The 16,802-nt window shown below is 41.1% G+C and overlaps 1 protein-coding gene across 7 annotated transcripts in view; it reads right to left on the reverse strand.

Moving 5' to 3' along the window:
• VWF (von Willebrand factor) overlaps positions 1-16,802 on the reverse strand; it is a 197,711-nt gene that overhangs the window by 138,579 nt on the left and 42,330 nt on the right. The window contains exon 1 of one of the 7 annotated variants that reach the window (XM_067695490.1): positions 15,954-16,042. The exons of the other annotated variants lie outside the window; for them this stretch is intronic. The gene's annotated coding sequence lies outside the window, so the exon portion shown is untranslated. Of the gene's footprint in view, positions 1-15,953; positions 16,043-16,802 lie in introns of those variants that run through there. 7 annotated transcript variants of the gene reach the window in all.

Consider the following 16,802-nt stretch of genomic DNA (forward strand, 5'->3'; position numbering starts at 1 on the left):
CCGTGCTGCACAACAAAAGAAGCCAAGGCAAGGAGAAGCCCGCACACCACAACAACGGGTAGCCCCCACTCGTTGCAACTAGAGAATGCCCGTGCACAGCAACGAAGACCCAACACAGAAAGAATAGAAAGAAAGAAAGAAAAGAAAGAAAGAAATCATAGACTAAAGAGCAGGAATTGAAAACAAAAGAATAAGACATCGCTAGAAAAGAAGAGGAAGACTTGAAAAAGAACTTTTAGACAACTATAATCCAATAAAAATTTTTTTTAAAAAAGAACTTATAGAAGTGAAAATATACAGTAAATTAATTTCTAAAATTCCAGTACAAACACCAGACATCTCAGAAGAAAAATTTGCTGGAAGATAGAGTTTAGGAAATTATAAGGAGATGAAAAACGATAGAAGGAGAAGATCCAAAAAGAAGTACTGAGAATATGTCCTTCAATGTAGATTCCCATCCACGCTACCTTAGCTTGAATGCCACTCCCTCCCCCAACCCCAAAGCAGGCCCTGAGAATTTTAGTGCAGATAATTTATTTGGGAAAGCAGGAAACACTGGCAGGCAAGTGGAGATATGATATGGGGAAGGGAGAACAGCCAATAAAAGGTGTTTATTAAGCCAGTCACCACATGGTCAGCTGAGCTTCATCCACGAGGAAAGTCTAGGAGAAAGGTTAAGACACATGCCACAGAATTATCCCACTCCTGGGTCAAGAAAGCAGAGGTATTTCTAAAATACCCTACACTGGTCCTTAACTGTCGAGGGCTGCTCCTGGGCTCATTAACTCCTCAATACTCTCTGGGCCTTGAGCACAGAGGTTCAGACCCTGGCAGTCTAGAAGAAGCACATGAAGGTTAATGTCAGGCGTGTGTGTGAGGGGGTTAACTAGGTAGTTAAATTATCATTCAGAGATTGGGGAAAGTAGAAACATTTTTTCAGAAAACAGGCAGTGTGTTTATTATTAACAGTCCTTTCTGAAAGAACTACTCAAGAAGATACTTCAGGAAGAAGAAAATTAAACCCACAAAGAAAATGCCAGAGGAAAAGATAAAGAAAGAAATTGGTAAATATGGGGGTATAGAGGAGCAGGCAGTGATTCGCACAAAACAATAACAATAATAAGGATAAACTGGAGAGTTAAAAAATAAGATGGAACCAAAGTACCAGACAGCAATAGCACCTAGGATGGTGGGGAGAGGGGGTGATGAGAGTGGAAGTGTAGTAAGGTCCTTGTATTGCTCAGAAGAAAGAAAGAGGTGGTAACTGTAGACTTTGCGGTGGCTAGAATGCACAGTCAAATTTTAAGATAGGATGCTAAAAGAATAGAATTGAATGTATGTTTTCCAAACCATTGAGGGGTGGAGGGTGGGGAGCTGGCAGCAAAGAAATCTAGACTCACCCAGGAGAAAACAAAGAAACAGCACGACAAATAGTATAAAATAAGATAGCAAAAATGCAAACAATGATAGTCAACAGTAAAAAGAAACAGATTATCAGGTTGGATGACACACATCTAGCAACGTTTAAGAGCTAGGCCTATAACATAAAGACACAATACTTCAAGGAAAAAAAAACAACAGAAAAGCCAAATGATAACCAAGAGACAGCTGATTATACTACTATCAGACAAAACAGACCTTAAGAAAAAAAGTCATTATTACAGACAAAGGGGATACAAAGAAGATAAAAAGAGAAATGTACCAGGAAGCTATAATTATGTGCACTTCATAATATCAGCTCGAAATGTATAAAGAAAAAAATTATTGAATTATAAGGCAAGGTGGAAAAAGCTTTGGGTAAAAATTAACAACATCCACTTATGGAAAACAAGCACACAAAAACATCTCTGTAACCCACAAAAAGAAGGGAGTGTCCTTGACCTGAGTAATAGAGCAAACCTCACAATTATGGTAAAAATATAAGCCACTTTCCCTTTAAAAGTCAGAACAAAAATGCTCAGTATCATCGCTGCTAGTCAACATCGGATCAGATGTCCAGGTCAGTACAGAAAAAAAAAAAAAAAAAGAAAAGAAAAGGAAATATAAGGTATATGGCTTCAAAAAGAAACAGCAAGAGGGATTTCCCTGATGGTCCAGTGGTTAAGACTCTGTGTTTCCAACGCAAAGGGCACAGGTTTGATCCCTGGTCAAGGAACTAAGATCCTGCATTCCGTGTGGTACAGCAAAAGAAAAAAAAAAGTGCAAGATAGTTATTATTTAAAGATATGACTGTCTACATAGAAAAAATTCCAGAGAATTCTACATAAGAGAATTTTATTAGAGTTCAGCAGTTTGCTAAAATAAGATTAACCTTTAAAATCTATTATGTTCCTATATAATTACAAAATGTAATATTTAAAGTGACACTATTAGTAAAACAACAAAGTGACCCTATTAGTAAAACAACAAAAAATAAATACAATAAGAATATAATAAAAATAAATTATTCTTAAGAATAAATAAATAATTCTTAAGAATACATACAATAAAATCTGCACACAACCATTATGCAGAAAATCATAAATTTTATTGCAAGACATAACAGAAGACCCAACAGGGAGATACACTGTGTTCATACTTACTGAAATCACAGGACTGTAAAGATACCAATTATCTCCAAATTAGTGTATAAATTAAATGAAATTCCAATCAAAATGTAACAGGGTTTTTCATGAAATTAGACAAGCTGATACAAAATCCTTGTGGAAAGCAAAAGATTAAGAATAGTTCAGACAATTTCAAATTTTAAATCGTCAATAAAAATGGACAATGGCTATTATCAAAAAGATAAGTTTTTATTATCAAAAAGGTAAAAAATAATAAATGTTGGTGAGGATGTGGAGAAATGAGAACACTTGTGCACTGTTGGTGGGAATATAAACTGGGAGAGCCACTGTGGAAAACAATATGGAGATTCCTCAAAAAAATTTAAATAGAACTATCATATGATCTAGTAATCCCATTTCCCTGTATATATCTGAAAGAAATTAAATCACTATTTCAAAGAAATGTCTGCACCCTCATGTACATTACAGCATCATTCACAGTAGCCAAGATAGGGAAACAACTGATATATCCATTGATAGAGGAATGGATATAGAAAATGTGGTATATATACAATGGAATATTATTATTCAGCCGTAAAGAGGTGGAAATCTTGCCATTTGCAACAATGTGGATGAAACTTGAGGGCATTATGCTAAGTGAAATCAGCCAGAGAAATACAAACACGTGATCTCACTTATACTTGAAATCTAAAACAAAAACTCACTTATACGTGAATGATGTCACTTGTATGTGAATGATGTCACTTATACGTGAATGATCTCACTTATACGTGAAATCTGAAACAAAAACTCACTTATACATGAATGATGTCACTTATATGTAAATGATCTCACTTATACGTGAATGATGTCATTTGTACGTGAATGATCTCACTTATACGTGAACGATCTCACTTACACGTGAAATCTAAAACAAAAACAAAAAAAAACAACAACAGCAACAACAACAAAACAAGAAACCAAGGTCATAGAAACAGAGAACAGATTGGTGGTTGTCAGAGGCAGGGGCTAAGGGGTGGGCAAAATGGGTGAAGGGGGTCAAAAATACAAACTTCCAGTTATAAAATAGGTAAGTCATGGGATGTATTATACAGCATGGCGATTACAGTTAATAATACGGTATTCAGTATTGGAAAGTTGCTGAGAGAGTGGATCTTAAAAGTTCTCATCACAAGAAAAAAAGTTGTTATTGTAACTGTGTGTGGTGATAGATGTTAACATGTTACTTAGACTAATTGAGGTGACCATTTCACAATATTTACAAATATCAAATCATTATATTGTATACCTGAAGCCAATACAATGTTACATGTGTGTTATACCCTTTTTTGGCGGGGGGGCTGTGCCATGCAGTTTGTGGGATCTTAGCTTGTCCACCACGGATTGAACCCAGGCCACGGCAGTAAGAGCGCTGAGTCCTAACCACTGGACTGACAGGGAACTTCCTTTCTTTTTATTTTTTTAAATTATATCTTAATTTTTTTAAAAAAAATAAGGTATGGACAAACTACCAAGTAACAATAGATAAGTGATACAGAAAGGCAATTCACAGAAAAGAAAAAAAACCATTTGGCTTGTAAACATATGAAAAATCATTCAACCCCACTGGTCACTAGGGAAATCCAAAATAAAACCACATAGCTATCTTCCCATCACATTGGCCAGGATGTGGGGCTATTGGAACTATTTGCTGTTGTTAGGACAAGTGGTATATCACTTTGGAGGAAAATCTGGAAATAGCTAAGAGATTTAAAGTTGCTCTTCCCATGACCCAGTACATGCACTCCTGGGCATATCACTTGGCGAAACTTTCACCTACGTGCACAAAGCAACTTGCACAGAATGTTCACTGCAGCAGTGAATGTAGTTCACAAGCATGTAAACAACTAAATACACTTCAACAGTATGAATAAATAAATGGTGATACATTCATCCTATGAAATACCAAACAGCAGTCAAAAATAATCAAGGCTGGGCTTCCCTGGTGGCGCAGTGGTTGAGAGTCCGCTTGCCGATGCAGGGGACAGGGTTCGTGCCCCGGTCCGGGAAGATCCCACATGCCGCGGAGCGGCTGCGCCCGTGAGCCATGGCCACTGAGCCTGCGCGTCCGGAGCCTGTTGCTCCGCAACGGGAGAGGCCACCACAGTGGGAGGCCCGCGTACCGCAAAAAAAATAAAATTAAAATAATAATAATAATCAAGGCTACATCTACCAACATGGATAAAACCCCAAAATAATGTTGAGCAGAAAATAAAACAAGTGTCAGAGACTCTCTACAGCACAATAGTATTTATGTAAAGCTAAATAAAGACCATGTAAAATAAAGCAGTATATTACTGTTTATAAATATGTTTAATTGCAGGAAAAGTCAACATGTATGGTGGATAACCACTAAATTCAGGGTAGTGGTCACCTTTAGGAAGGAAGAGAGAAGACGGGATCCAGAGAGTGGTACATGTAAATGTTTTATTTACTTAATAATTCCAAAAATATGAGACAAATATGGAAACACATTAAGAAGACTGGAACATGCCAAAACATGGAAACAACCTAAATGTCCATCAACAGATGAATGAATAAAGATGTGGTACATATATACAATGGAATACTACTCAGCCATAAAAAAAGAATGAAATAATGCCATTTGCAGCAACATGGGTGGACCTAGAGATTATCACACTAAGTGAAGTAAGTCAGAAAGAGACAAAGGCTGTATGATATCACTTATATGTGGAACCTAAAATATGGCACAAATGAACCTATCTATGAAACTGAAACAGAATCAGGGACATACAGAAAAGACTGGTGGTTGCCAAGGGGGAGGGGGGTGGGAGAGGGTTGCATAGGGAGTTTGGGATTAGCAGACGCAAACTGGTATATAGTATGGATAAACAACGAGGTCCTACTGTATAGCACAGGGAACTATATTCAATATCCTGTGATAAACCATAATGGAAAAGAATATGAAAAAGAATATATATATGTATAACTGAGTCACTTTGCTATACGGCAGTAATTAACACAACATTGTAATTCAACTACACTTCAATAAAAAAATAAATTTTTATAAAAAGATGGCTGGAACATGGATATCTTTATATTATCCTCTAGTTTTCTGGACAGTTGAAATTTTCACTTACAAGATAAAGCCCTGATGCCAGTGACCTCAGCGTGTTGGCTTTGCTCTCACAAATAGCAGAGGGACCAGCATCCTTGCACACCCATCTTCACATACAAGGCCTATTGCTAAACTCCTAGATGTGAAAAAAACCACTGGGTTAAAAGTCACAAAAATTGTTAAGACATATACATCCTGCCAAGAACTATATCAATTTACCCTTCCATGGCATTTTATTAGTTATGGACTGAATGTTTATGTCCCCCAAAATTCATATTTTGAAGTCCTAACCCCCAACGTGATGGCATAGGGAGATGAGGCCTTTTGGAGGTATTTAGGGTTAGATGAGGTTGTAAGTGTGGGGCCCCCATGGAGGGATTAGTGCCCTTATAAGAACAGAAGCAACACCAGCGTTTTCTCTCTCTACTGTATGAGGACACAGGGAGAAGACAGCCATATGCAAGCCAGGAAGCGGGCCCTCACCAAGAACCAAATCTGCAAGCACCTTGTTCTTGGACTTTCAGCCTCCAGAACTGTGAGAAATAAGTGTCTGTTGTTTAAGCCATCCACTCTATGGTATTTTGTTACAGCAGCCTGAGCTGACTAAGACAGTTATTTTTTTATTATTCAGTAATTTTTTTTATTTTTTTTTTTGCAGTACACGGGCGTCTCACTGCTGTGGCCTCTCCCATTGCAGAGCACAGGCTCCGAACGCGCAGGCTCAGCGGCCATGGCTCACGGGCCCAGCCGCTCCGCAGCATGTGGGATCTTCCCGGACCTGGGCACGAACCGGTGTCCCCTGCATCGGCAGGTGGACTCTCAACCACTGCACCACCAGGGAAGCCCTATTATTTAGTAATTTAACTGGCAAAAACTGGTATGAGATTATTTTTTAATATTCAACGCTTTAAATATTGGGGGGATGTTTTCTAATATTGTCCATTTGTATTTCTTCTTTTGTGAATTTCTGGCTAGTTTATTTATTTATTTATTTATTTATGTATTTGGCTGCATTGGCTCTCCGGTGCTGCATGGGGTCTCTCTCTAGTTACCACGAGCGGGGGCTACTCTTTGTTGCAGAGCACGGGTTTCTCATTGCGGTGGCTTCTCTTGTTGTGGAGCACAGGCTCTAGGCATGCAGGCTTCAGTAGTTGTGGTACACAGGCTCAGTAGTTGTGGCTTGAGGGCTCTAGAGCACAGGCTTAGCTGCTCCGTGGCATGTGGGATCTTCCCGGACCAGGGCTCGAACCCATGTCCCCTGCATTGTCAGGTGGATTCTTAACCAATGCACCACCAAGGAAATCCCCTGGCTAGTGTCTTTAGCTCATTTTCAATGGAGATGTTTATCTTTTCCTATTGATTTCTAAAAGCTCCTTAGAGATTAGGAATAATAGTTTTGTTTCCTCACGTTAATATGTGAATCTTTTTCTCAGTTCTTCATTTACCTTTAATTTTTACTTATGGTGGGGTTTTTATGGGGTTTGGGGGATTTATGATGCTCTGGGGGCGAGGGGTGTTAGGTATCATGGGTACAAAGTAAAAGTACAAACACAAAATGTTTGAAAGGAAACACTGAAAAATCAAATCTCCCCTCCTCCCTAGTGGGTGACCAACTGTCCCAGTTTGCCCTGAACTGAGGGACTTTTGGGGACATAGGATTTTCATTACTAAAACTGGGACAGTTCTCAGCAAACTGGGACAGTTGGTCACCCTACCAGCCTCCTAGTTCCCTTCTCAGAGGCAATACTGTCTCCAGTTTCTTGGGTAGCCTTCCAAAAATACTACAAAAGTTTTAAACATTCATCTTCAAATCTGTTGCAGAGAATGTGAATCTTAGCCCAGAAACTTGCATTTGCAAAAGACATGTCAAATCCTTTTAATTTCTTTAAATCAAATTAAATCTAACCTTCTTTACAGTCAGGGTGACACAAGAATCCAGGGGGGTTACAGAGGGCTCAGAAAACACTGATTTCAAATGTTTAGTGCACCCCTCTCTCTGCTTCCCCCTTCCCAAGCCCACACGACTTCTTTTATTTATTTATTTTTTAGGATTTTTTTGACGTAGACCATCTTTAAAGTCTTTATTGAATTAGTTTGAGCTATTTGAAATATTGCTTCCGTTTTTATATTTTGGTTTTTTGGCCACAAGGCACGTGGGATCTTAGCTCCCCGACCAAGGATCAAACCCACACCCCCTGCATTGGAAGGCGAAGTCTTAACCACTGGACCGCCCACAGTCTTCCCACAGGACTTCTTTAAAGTTCAGCAGCCCAGCAACTTCCAGGGCCTGTTGGCATGACCTCTGGGTCTGGCAGCCAATGGCCTCCGGAGACCCCACCACCTCTCTTTCTGTGGACCTTCCTCCTTCTCCGGCCTCATGACCAGTCTTAACTTCCTCCTGGGCCCCCATGGGCACCGGCACCAGACCCCACCATGCACGCCACTCATCGCCCACTGGCCTCGCTCCCCAGACACCTCCTGTGCTCACTCACACAGTTTCACCGTCCAAAAGGCACTCCCGCTCCACCCATTCCTTCTCTCTGCTAATTGTCCTTCCCTTGGCCTTTGGTGCCAGGCACTCTGCTACATGCTTCACATGCATTCTTACACTCAATCCCCCTGTAGAGTTTCCTGGGGCTGCAGTAACAAACTATCACCAAGTGGGTGGCTTAATACATCAGAAACGTATTCCCTCAAAGCTCTGTAGCAGTCCGAAATCAAGATGGCAACAGGGCCAAGCGACTCCAATGGCTCTAAGAGAGAGAGCTTCCTGCCTCTTCCAGCTACTGTGGGCTCCAGACTTCCCTGGCCGTGGCTGCATCGCTCCAATCCCTGCCTCCGTATTCACACTGTCTCCCCTTCTCCCTCTGTGTCTCCCCTCTGTATTTCTTAAAAAGACACTTGTCATGAGAGCCCATCTATGTACTCTAAGGTGCTCTCATCTTGATATCCTTAAGTATATCTGCAAAGACCCTTTTTCCAAATAAGATCACATTCACAGGTCCCAGGGGTGAGAATGTGGACATACCTTTTGGGGAGGGGCACCATTCAACCCACTACACCTCCTAACAGCCATTCACCCCAGAGATAAGGATGCTGAGGCTCAGACAGGCTAAGTAACTTGCAGAAGATCACCGTGTTACGGAAAGACAGCCGGCTCTGAACCCACGGCTGTCTGATGCAAAGTTCATGTTTTTTCTACTACACGTATACTATTCCAGGAGGCTTTTCTCCTTCCTGCTCCCCTCATCCCCACTTCCCTGTCTAGAAACCACTCTCCTACCTTTGAACCACCCTGGATGCCTCTAGGGAAACTCATCTTGCCTTGTATTTTCCTCTTTAGATCTTATCTCCTCTACTCTTTGCTCTCCCAGAAGACGGACCACGCCTTATCCATCCCTGTAATTTCCCAAGCTGGTCTGAGCAGGGCGCATAGTAAGTGCTCCGGAAATGCTTGATGAACTCCCTGTGTTGCTTCATTAGCATAAAATATTAAAAAGTAGATCCAGGGCTGATATCGCAAGGAAAGAATTGCTCAGAATCTGAGGAAGTTGTTAGCTGCTCTCCAATTTGTCAACACAGAGGTTTAAGAAAAGCACTCACCAGAGGTTCAGGGGGAAATTGCAAAGGGAAAGTCATGGGTTTGCTCTGCTAGGGGACAGTGACATCAGACAGTGACATCAGACCAGGGTCGTGCACCCATTTGTCATTCTGCAGCCGTAACTGGTATGACTCTCCAGGTATGACTCCATATATTTCTAAATGACACTGGAATTTCTATTTTGTCAGAGTGTAACACTCTTGACTGGAATATTAAGCCTATTTTCCTTCAATACAGGGGAACATAGATAAATACAGTTGGGATTCCTGATTGGCTAAGAAGGGAGCCTGTGTAAACCACCAGCTGCAGCGGAGGGTGCGCTGGTGCTGTGAGCAGAGGGCACAGGGCTGCAGGGTGATCAACTCTCCAATGCCGGACTCCACTTAGCACACCTAGACTCCTGCTGTCACCACAAGAGCCACTGTCTTCAGGAAATTCCCAAGTCAGAGGCCAAGACATCGAGTTCTACATTTGACAGGTTAAGCCCAGTGGTTTCAATAGATATTTTATATATTAAATGCAATTGATCAGTAAACACATTTGAAAACTGCCCAGGGTACCTTTTCTGAGTTACTCTTTCGACTGAGGTTGTTGGTTTTCCTGGAATTCTGTAAACTTCTTTGTATATAAAAGCATGCTATTTGAGGGACTTCCCTGGCAGTCCAGGGGTTAAGACTCCGCACTTCCACTGCAGGGGGCGTGGGTTCTATCCCTGGTTAGGGAACAAAGATCCTGCATGCCACACGCAATCTATTAAAAAAAAAAAGTTTTTAAATAAAAGCGTGCTATTTGAAATGAAAGCTATAGACTGTGGCCCACAGCAGCCTTGAGCTACCCGAGTGTTTGGGTTACATTTACGTAAGTCTGGGGCAAAACTGCACTGACCTGATGGATGCGTCACCAGCCCAGAGCACGCCTCCTCTGCCCTGACCTGTGGCTACCTCTCCCTCCTCTGCCCTCTTACTACTCACTTGGCAAGGACCAACATGATATCTGTCGGCAATGTTCGTATTTTCCTATAACATGTGATGTGCTGTTGCCTTATCTCCCTAATCAGACCACCAGTTCCATGAGAACAGGAATGGAATTTTGAAAACAGCCTGCCTTCCCAGACGACACCCCGTCTCCAGACACAGGACCCTTGGCAAAAGTGACCCTTCAAATCCCTGAGCCCCAGCCCCAGCTCAGGATTTCTGAGCGCACCCCTCTCTAGCGGGGGCACCGCCCCAGGGCAGAGCAGCCCTGCAGCCTCACACCATGGAGGTGAAGCCCCACATCCAGACATTGCTCTGTAGCAACTTCTTAAATACAAATAAAGGGGGCGTGCTAAGAGCTTCAAACAGTGCGAGGGGGTCAAGGGACAGAGCCCTCACGTTCATCTAGGATGATGGCTGCGGAAGGCTTCAGGGAGGGACAGGGTTGACTTGGCCTGGGTAGGGTGGGTAGAATGATCGTTTTAATAGTTTTAATTGCTTTTTTATTATTCTAAAAGTAACATGTGGTCATGGTAGGGGAGAAAAAGCATGGACAAATAAAAATAAGAAAATAAAAATCACCCATAATCCCACTACCCAGAAACAGCCACCATCAACAGTTTAGGATGCTGCTGTCCCGTCTTGTTCAATGTATATGTAATAGAATTTTTAAATAAAATCTTCCTATGCAGGGGTTTTGTAATCTGCTTTTGAATATATCGTAAGTGTTTTTCAACGCATTAATACTTCTGGGTGTTTGGATTTTTGTTCACTGTGTATTTCACTTCTTGTTATTCCACAATTTAACCAGCTCCATATCGTTGGATGTTTATTTAGGTTGGTTCTACTTTTTTCTTTTTGTTAACAGTGCTGCATTCAATATCTTGTAATAATCAATAATGGAAAAGAATCTGAAAAGAATATATACATACATATATATATATATGAATCACTTTGCTGTACACCTGAAACTAACACCACATTGTAAATCAACTATACTTCAATAAAAAAAACATTTTTTTAAAAATGTTTGCAATGTTTTAAAAAAACATTGCAAAATAAATAAAGTAAAATAAAAAACAATGCTGCAATGAATATCTTTGAAACGGTATCTATGCACAACCCTCAGGATTACTTCCATAGTATGAAATTCCTATACGTGGAAATGGAATTTCTGGGTCAACGGTCATCCACATTTTAAGACCTTTGATGATGAGGCCAAATAGGACTGTGACAGGTGAAAATGAGGGCAAAGGGCATTTCAGATGCAAAGAAAGAAGTAAAAGCATAGAAGCAGGAAAGCTCTGGGCATGTTAGAATAAATAAATGCCGTAATAGGCTGGTAGTTAATGCATGTAAAGGAAACTAGTGAGAGATAAGACAAGAAAAAGTGGTAAGACAGCTCGTCAAGGACCCTGAGTCAGGGTTAAGGGTCTGTGTTTCTCCAGTAGACTCTGGGCCAAACACTCTGGCTGCAGTGGAAAGGGATTGTAGGGGGGTTGGATGGACACGGGAGACCAGTCAGGGGGCTAATGGACTCTTCCAGAAGAGGCACAGTGAGGGCCTGAAGAGGGCCATGGGCTTGAGAAGAGAAGAATGGGTACAGTCAACCAGGTGATTGCCCTAAGACATCCTCCCCCTAGTCCCCCAAACCTGTGAATGTCAACTTACAGGGCAAAAGGGACTTTGCAGATGTGGTTCAGTTAAAGATATTGAGATGGGGGATTATCCTAGATTGTCCCAGGAAGCCCAGTCTAATCACGAGGGTCCTTACATGAGAGGCAGGAGGGTCAGGGTCAGGGAAGGTGGGTGCAGAAGCAGAGGTTGGAGTTGTGAGGGGCCACGAGCCAAGGAGTGAGGGCAGCCTGGAGAAGCCAGAAAAGGCGAGGGACACAATCTCCCCTGGAACCTGCACAAGGAACACAGCTCTGCCCATACCTTGACTTTGACCCGTTTCAGACTTCTGACCAAGACTGTAAGATAGCAAACTTCTGTTGTCTTAATCCATTAAGTTGGCGGCAACTTATTAGAGCAGCGATGGGAAACGGACACCGGCTGAGTGCCCTGCTCTCCTGGGGGGTGGTTCCAGGCAGCTCTGCTAAATTGGTGTTGAGAGAACAGTAAGTACCATGAGCTCAAGGAAGAGGGATCCCTGAGGGCCAGGGTGTAAGAGCCTGAAGAACTGGGCTGGGAAGATGAACAGATGCAACCAGAGAAGAAGCTCACATGTGAAGGTATGACTGTCAGAGGCACTTGGGGCAGGGCTACCCAGAGGCAGGGGGATGGATGAGTTGACCTCTGCCTGCCTGGGGAGTAAGTTCTCCAGGGTGGAGCTGGCACAAATGCAAAAGAACTTCAAGGGAGGAGAGATTTCCTAGCAGGGCTCATCTTTGCCTTCTCATATTTTTGTAGCATCTCTTCTCCTATGCCAACTCCACAGGAAAGAGAACTTTCTTGTCAGTTTATGCCAAATAAACAAACACACCAGATTTCTCAAGCCAGGCTCCCAGGTCCCAGCATATACAGCCAGCACCTCAGCTAAAGGGAAGCCGTCCTCCTCCACTTCCTCTCCTCCAGGGACATCTGTGGGCGAAATAGTATGCTCACTTCCTGCCTTCAGGATGACCATCAAAGTAATGAAATGCCTACTATCAAAAGGATGCACAACTGGAGACTAATCTTCTCATGTTCTCCGTAACTATGACAGACACCACACTATTATTGCCACAGAGTTAAAGAGGGCTCAGACCGCTACATCCTGTGGAGTTTCTGGTCCTAGTAGCCCAGTAGGATTCCTGAACCACTATCCCAGGAGCTGGGGTTCTAATTTTACAGATAGAAAGTTACAGATTCTGAATTTGTCTGCATCTTATAAAATAGCTTCAAAATACATAAATACATAAATACAAAATACATAAATCGATAAATCAACTTTAAAGTCTTTCTCAATTGTCCATAAGTCAAGCAGATAAACTTGGTAAAATGAAGATTTTTTTAAACAACTGTTAAACCCAGTAATTGTACCCTTGGGTATTTATGCCAGAGAAGTAGAAACTTAGGTTCACACAAACTCTTATACATGAATGTTCATAGCGGCTTTATTCATAATACTGTAGTTAAAAACTGGAAACAACCCAGATGTCCTTCATTGGGTTAACAGCTAAACAAACTGGTCAATCCATACATGAAATACTACTCAGCAATAAGAAAGAATAAACTGGGACTTCCCTAGTGGTCCAGTGGTTAAGAATCCGCCTTCCAATGCCGGGGATGTGGGTTTGATCCCCGGTCGGGGAACTAAGATCCCACGTGCCGCGGGGCAACTAAGCCCGCGCGTGCTCTAGAGCCCGCATGCCACAACTACAGACAAGCCCACATGCAGCATCGAAGAGCCTGCGTGCCGCAACTAAGTCCCAATGCAGCCAAATAAATAAAGTAAAAAAAAGAAAGAATAAACTATTGATATATACACAACAACATGTGCAGTTCTCCAGAGAATTACCTGAGTGAAAGAAGCCAACTTCAGAAGGTTAAGTACTGTACGATTCCATTTATATAACACTCTTGAAATGACAAACTTTTAGAAATGGAGAACAGATTAGAGGTTGCCAAGGGTTAGGAGTAGGAGAGAAGGGTGAGGCGGGAGGAGGAACAAGAGAGATACTTGTGGTGATAAAAGGGCAAAAGGAGGGACCTTTGTTGTGATGGCCATATCTTGACATGGTGGTGAATACACAAACCTACACATGTGATAAAATTGTAGAGAACTAAATACACACACACACACACACACACACAAATGAGTACAAGAAAAGCTGGCGAAGCCTGAATAAAAATGGGTGGATTGTATCAACATTGATTTCTGGGGGTGATATTATATTATAGTTTTGCAAGATGTTACCATTAAGGGAAACCGTAAAGGATACAATGAATTTCTCTGTGCTATTCCTTACCATTGCATGGGAGTCTACAGTTTTCAAAATAAAAATTTTAACTAAAAATTGTTTTAAAAAAAATAAATAAACTTGACCTAATGTATCTGCTTAGAGCTCTGCACCCAATAATGAGAGAATCCATATTATTCTCAGGTGTACATAAGGAACCAAACCAGCTCAGTTTGCTCAGGACTTTCCTGATTTTAGCACTGAAAGTCTTTTATCCCAGGAAACCCCTCAGCACCCCCAAAGAATTTAGATGTTTAGTCACCCTAACATTTACAAAAACTAATTATGCACAATTCTCAGCACATTTCAAAGAACAGGTCAAATACACACCATATTCTCTGACTATAACACAACTAAATTAAAACTTAGCTTAAAAGATTTTTTAAATCCTTATACATTTGGACATTTTAAAACATACTTCCAGAAAACAGTATGGCGCTTTCTCAAAAAACTAAAAATAGACTTACTAAATGACCCAGCATTTCCACTCCTGGGTATATATCCCCAAAATACAAACACACTAGTAGGAAAAGATACATGCACCCCAAAGTTCCTAGCAGCATTATTTACAATTGCCAAAACATAGAAGCAACCTAAGTACCCCTCAACAGATGAACGGATAAAGAGGATGTGGTATATATACAATGGAATATTACTCAGCCATAAAACAGGACAAAATTTTGCCATTTGCAGCAACATGGCTGGACTTGGAGGGCATTATGCTAAGTGAACTAAGAGACAGAGAAAGACAAACACAGTGTGATATCACTTATATGTGGAATCTAAAAAATATAACAAACCAGTGAATATAACAAAAAAGAAGCAGACTCACAGATATAGAGAACAAACTAGTGTTTACCATTGGGGAGGGGAGAGGGGCAATATAGGCGTGGGAGAGTGGGAGACACAAACTACTGGGTGTAAGATAGGCTACAAGGATACTTTGTACAACACGGGGAATATAATCAATATTTTGTAATAACCGTAAATGGTGTGTAACCTTTAAAAATTGTATTAAAATTTTTTAAATAAATAAAACATATTCCAGATAACTCACAGGTCAAAAAATAAATCGGAAGAGAAATTCTAAAATACTTAAAACCACACAATATGAAGATACACCATATTAACCAATATTCAAAATGTGTGATGATGTAGTGAAATGTGTTCTTTCCTGCTCTCAGTTCTTAAAGCTGGTGGGAGTATTTAAATAGCACCTTTTTAAAGGGCTTACATTCTCCATCCAGTAAATTCCATCTCTAGGAACTAGCTTAAGGAAATTGCCTACAATGAGAACAGCGATCTGCCTCCAAGATAATCACTGCAGCATTGTTTCTGATCGTCAAAATGAAAGTGCAAGCATCCTAAACGGCCCAGTTTAGGAGATTAGTCAAACAATTTTGGCACACACATGGGATGGATTATCACGTAGCCAGGAGTAACGATGTTGAGGCACAGTTACAAATGACATGGGGAAACACTTGCGGTATAATCTTAAGTGAAAAGAGATGATCTCAACTATGCAAAATAGATGTAGAAGAAAACACTGGGGAGAATGGCGCTAACATATTTACACTGTTATCTCCAGATGGCACGAGGTTGTCGCTTTCTTATCTAAACTTCTCAGGAGTTCCCATGTTTTTTGGCAATGTGCTTACAATGTCTTTAAGGGGGTGTTTACTTTTTTAACGTTAGGAAAAGGAGGAGAGGGGAGAATAAACACAGAAGGTTACTGAGAATTCAGCTTACAGGTGAAGTTGCAGACCTGAGGAGGAAGAACACACCGTGAATTCTCAGGAAAAGGATAGGCTCTTTCTTGACCCAATCAGATTCTTGCTTCCCTGGGGGGTAAAAATGGAAAGAAAAATGCTAAAAGAGCACAGTTAAAAAAAAAAAAAAAGTTGGATTTACTTTTTAATACCTCTTTACAATGAACCAAAGTACTCTTGGGGCTATCTGTAATGGCCCCAAGCTGGAAACTACCCAAATGTCCATCCACAGTCGAATGGATAAATACACTGTGGTCCGTTCCCACGATGGGCTGTCACATAGCAATGAGAATGATCTACAGTCACACACAACAGAACGGATGAACCTCACAAATACAGTGTTGAGTGAAAGAAGCTCGATTCAGGAAAGTACTTACTGGATACTCCATTTGCGTACAATACCAGAAAATGGCAGATCCATGCTGTTAGAAGTCAGAAGAGTGTTCCCTTGGTGGTGGGGGGGGCGGGGGGCTGCCTAGAAGGGAGCGTGAGAGGAACTTCCGGGTTTTTGGTGATGTTCTAATTCTTAACCTGGCTGCTGGTGAGGAGGGGGGTGTTTCGTCTGTGAATAAGTTTTGAACCGGGTGCCTATAATCTGTATACTTTCTCTATGAATATTATACTTTCTTTATGAATATTATATCAATATAAAGTATTCAAAATGAAAAAAAAACAATAATAGTGCTTGGAAGCATGCTTGGAATTTATCTTCCCTTAATTGCATAAAATTTCCTAAAAAGCTACTGGGCTTCCTAGAATTTTTATTAATAATTCAAATCTCCCGAGCAGTGTTCCATACAGAGTAGAATCTACTAATTTTGTGCCCCTT

Source organism: Pseudorca crassidens, chromosome 11, assembly GCF_039906515.1.
Source record: "Pseudorca crassidens isolate mPseCra1 chromosome 11, mPseCra1.hap1, whole genome shotgun sequence".
Lineage (NCBI taxonomy): Eukaryota > Metazoa > Chordata > Mammalia > Artiodactyla > Delphinidae > Pseudorca > Pseudorca crassidens.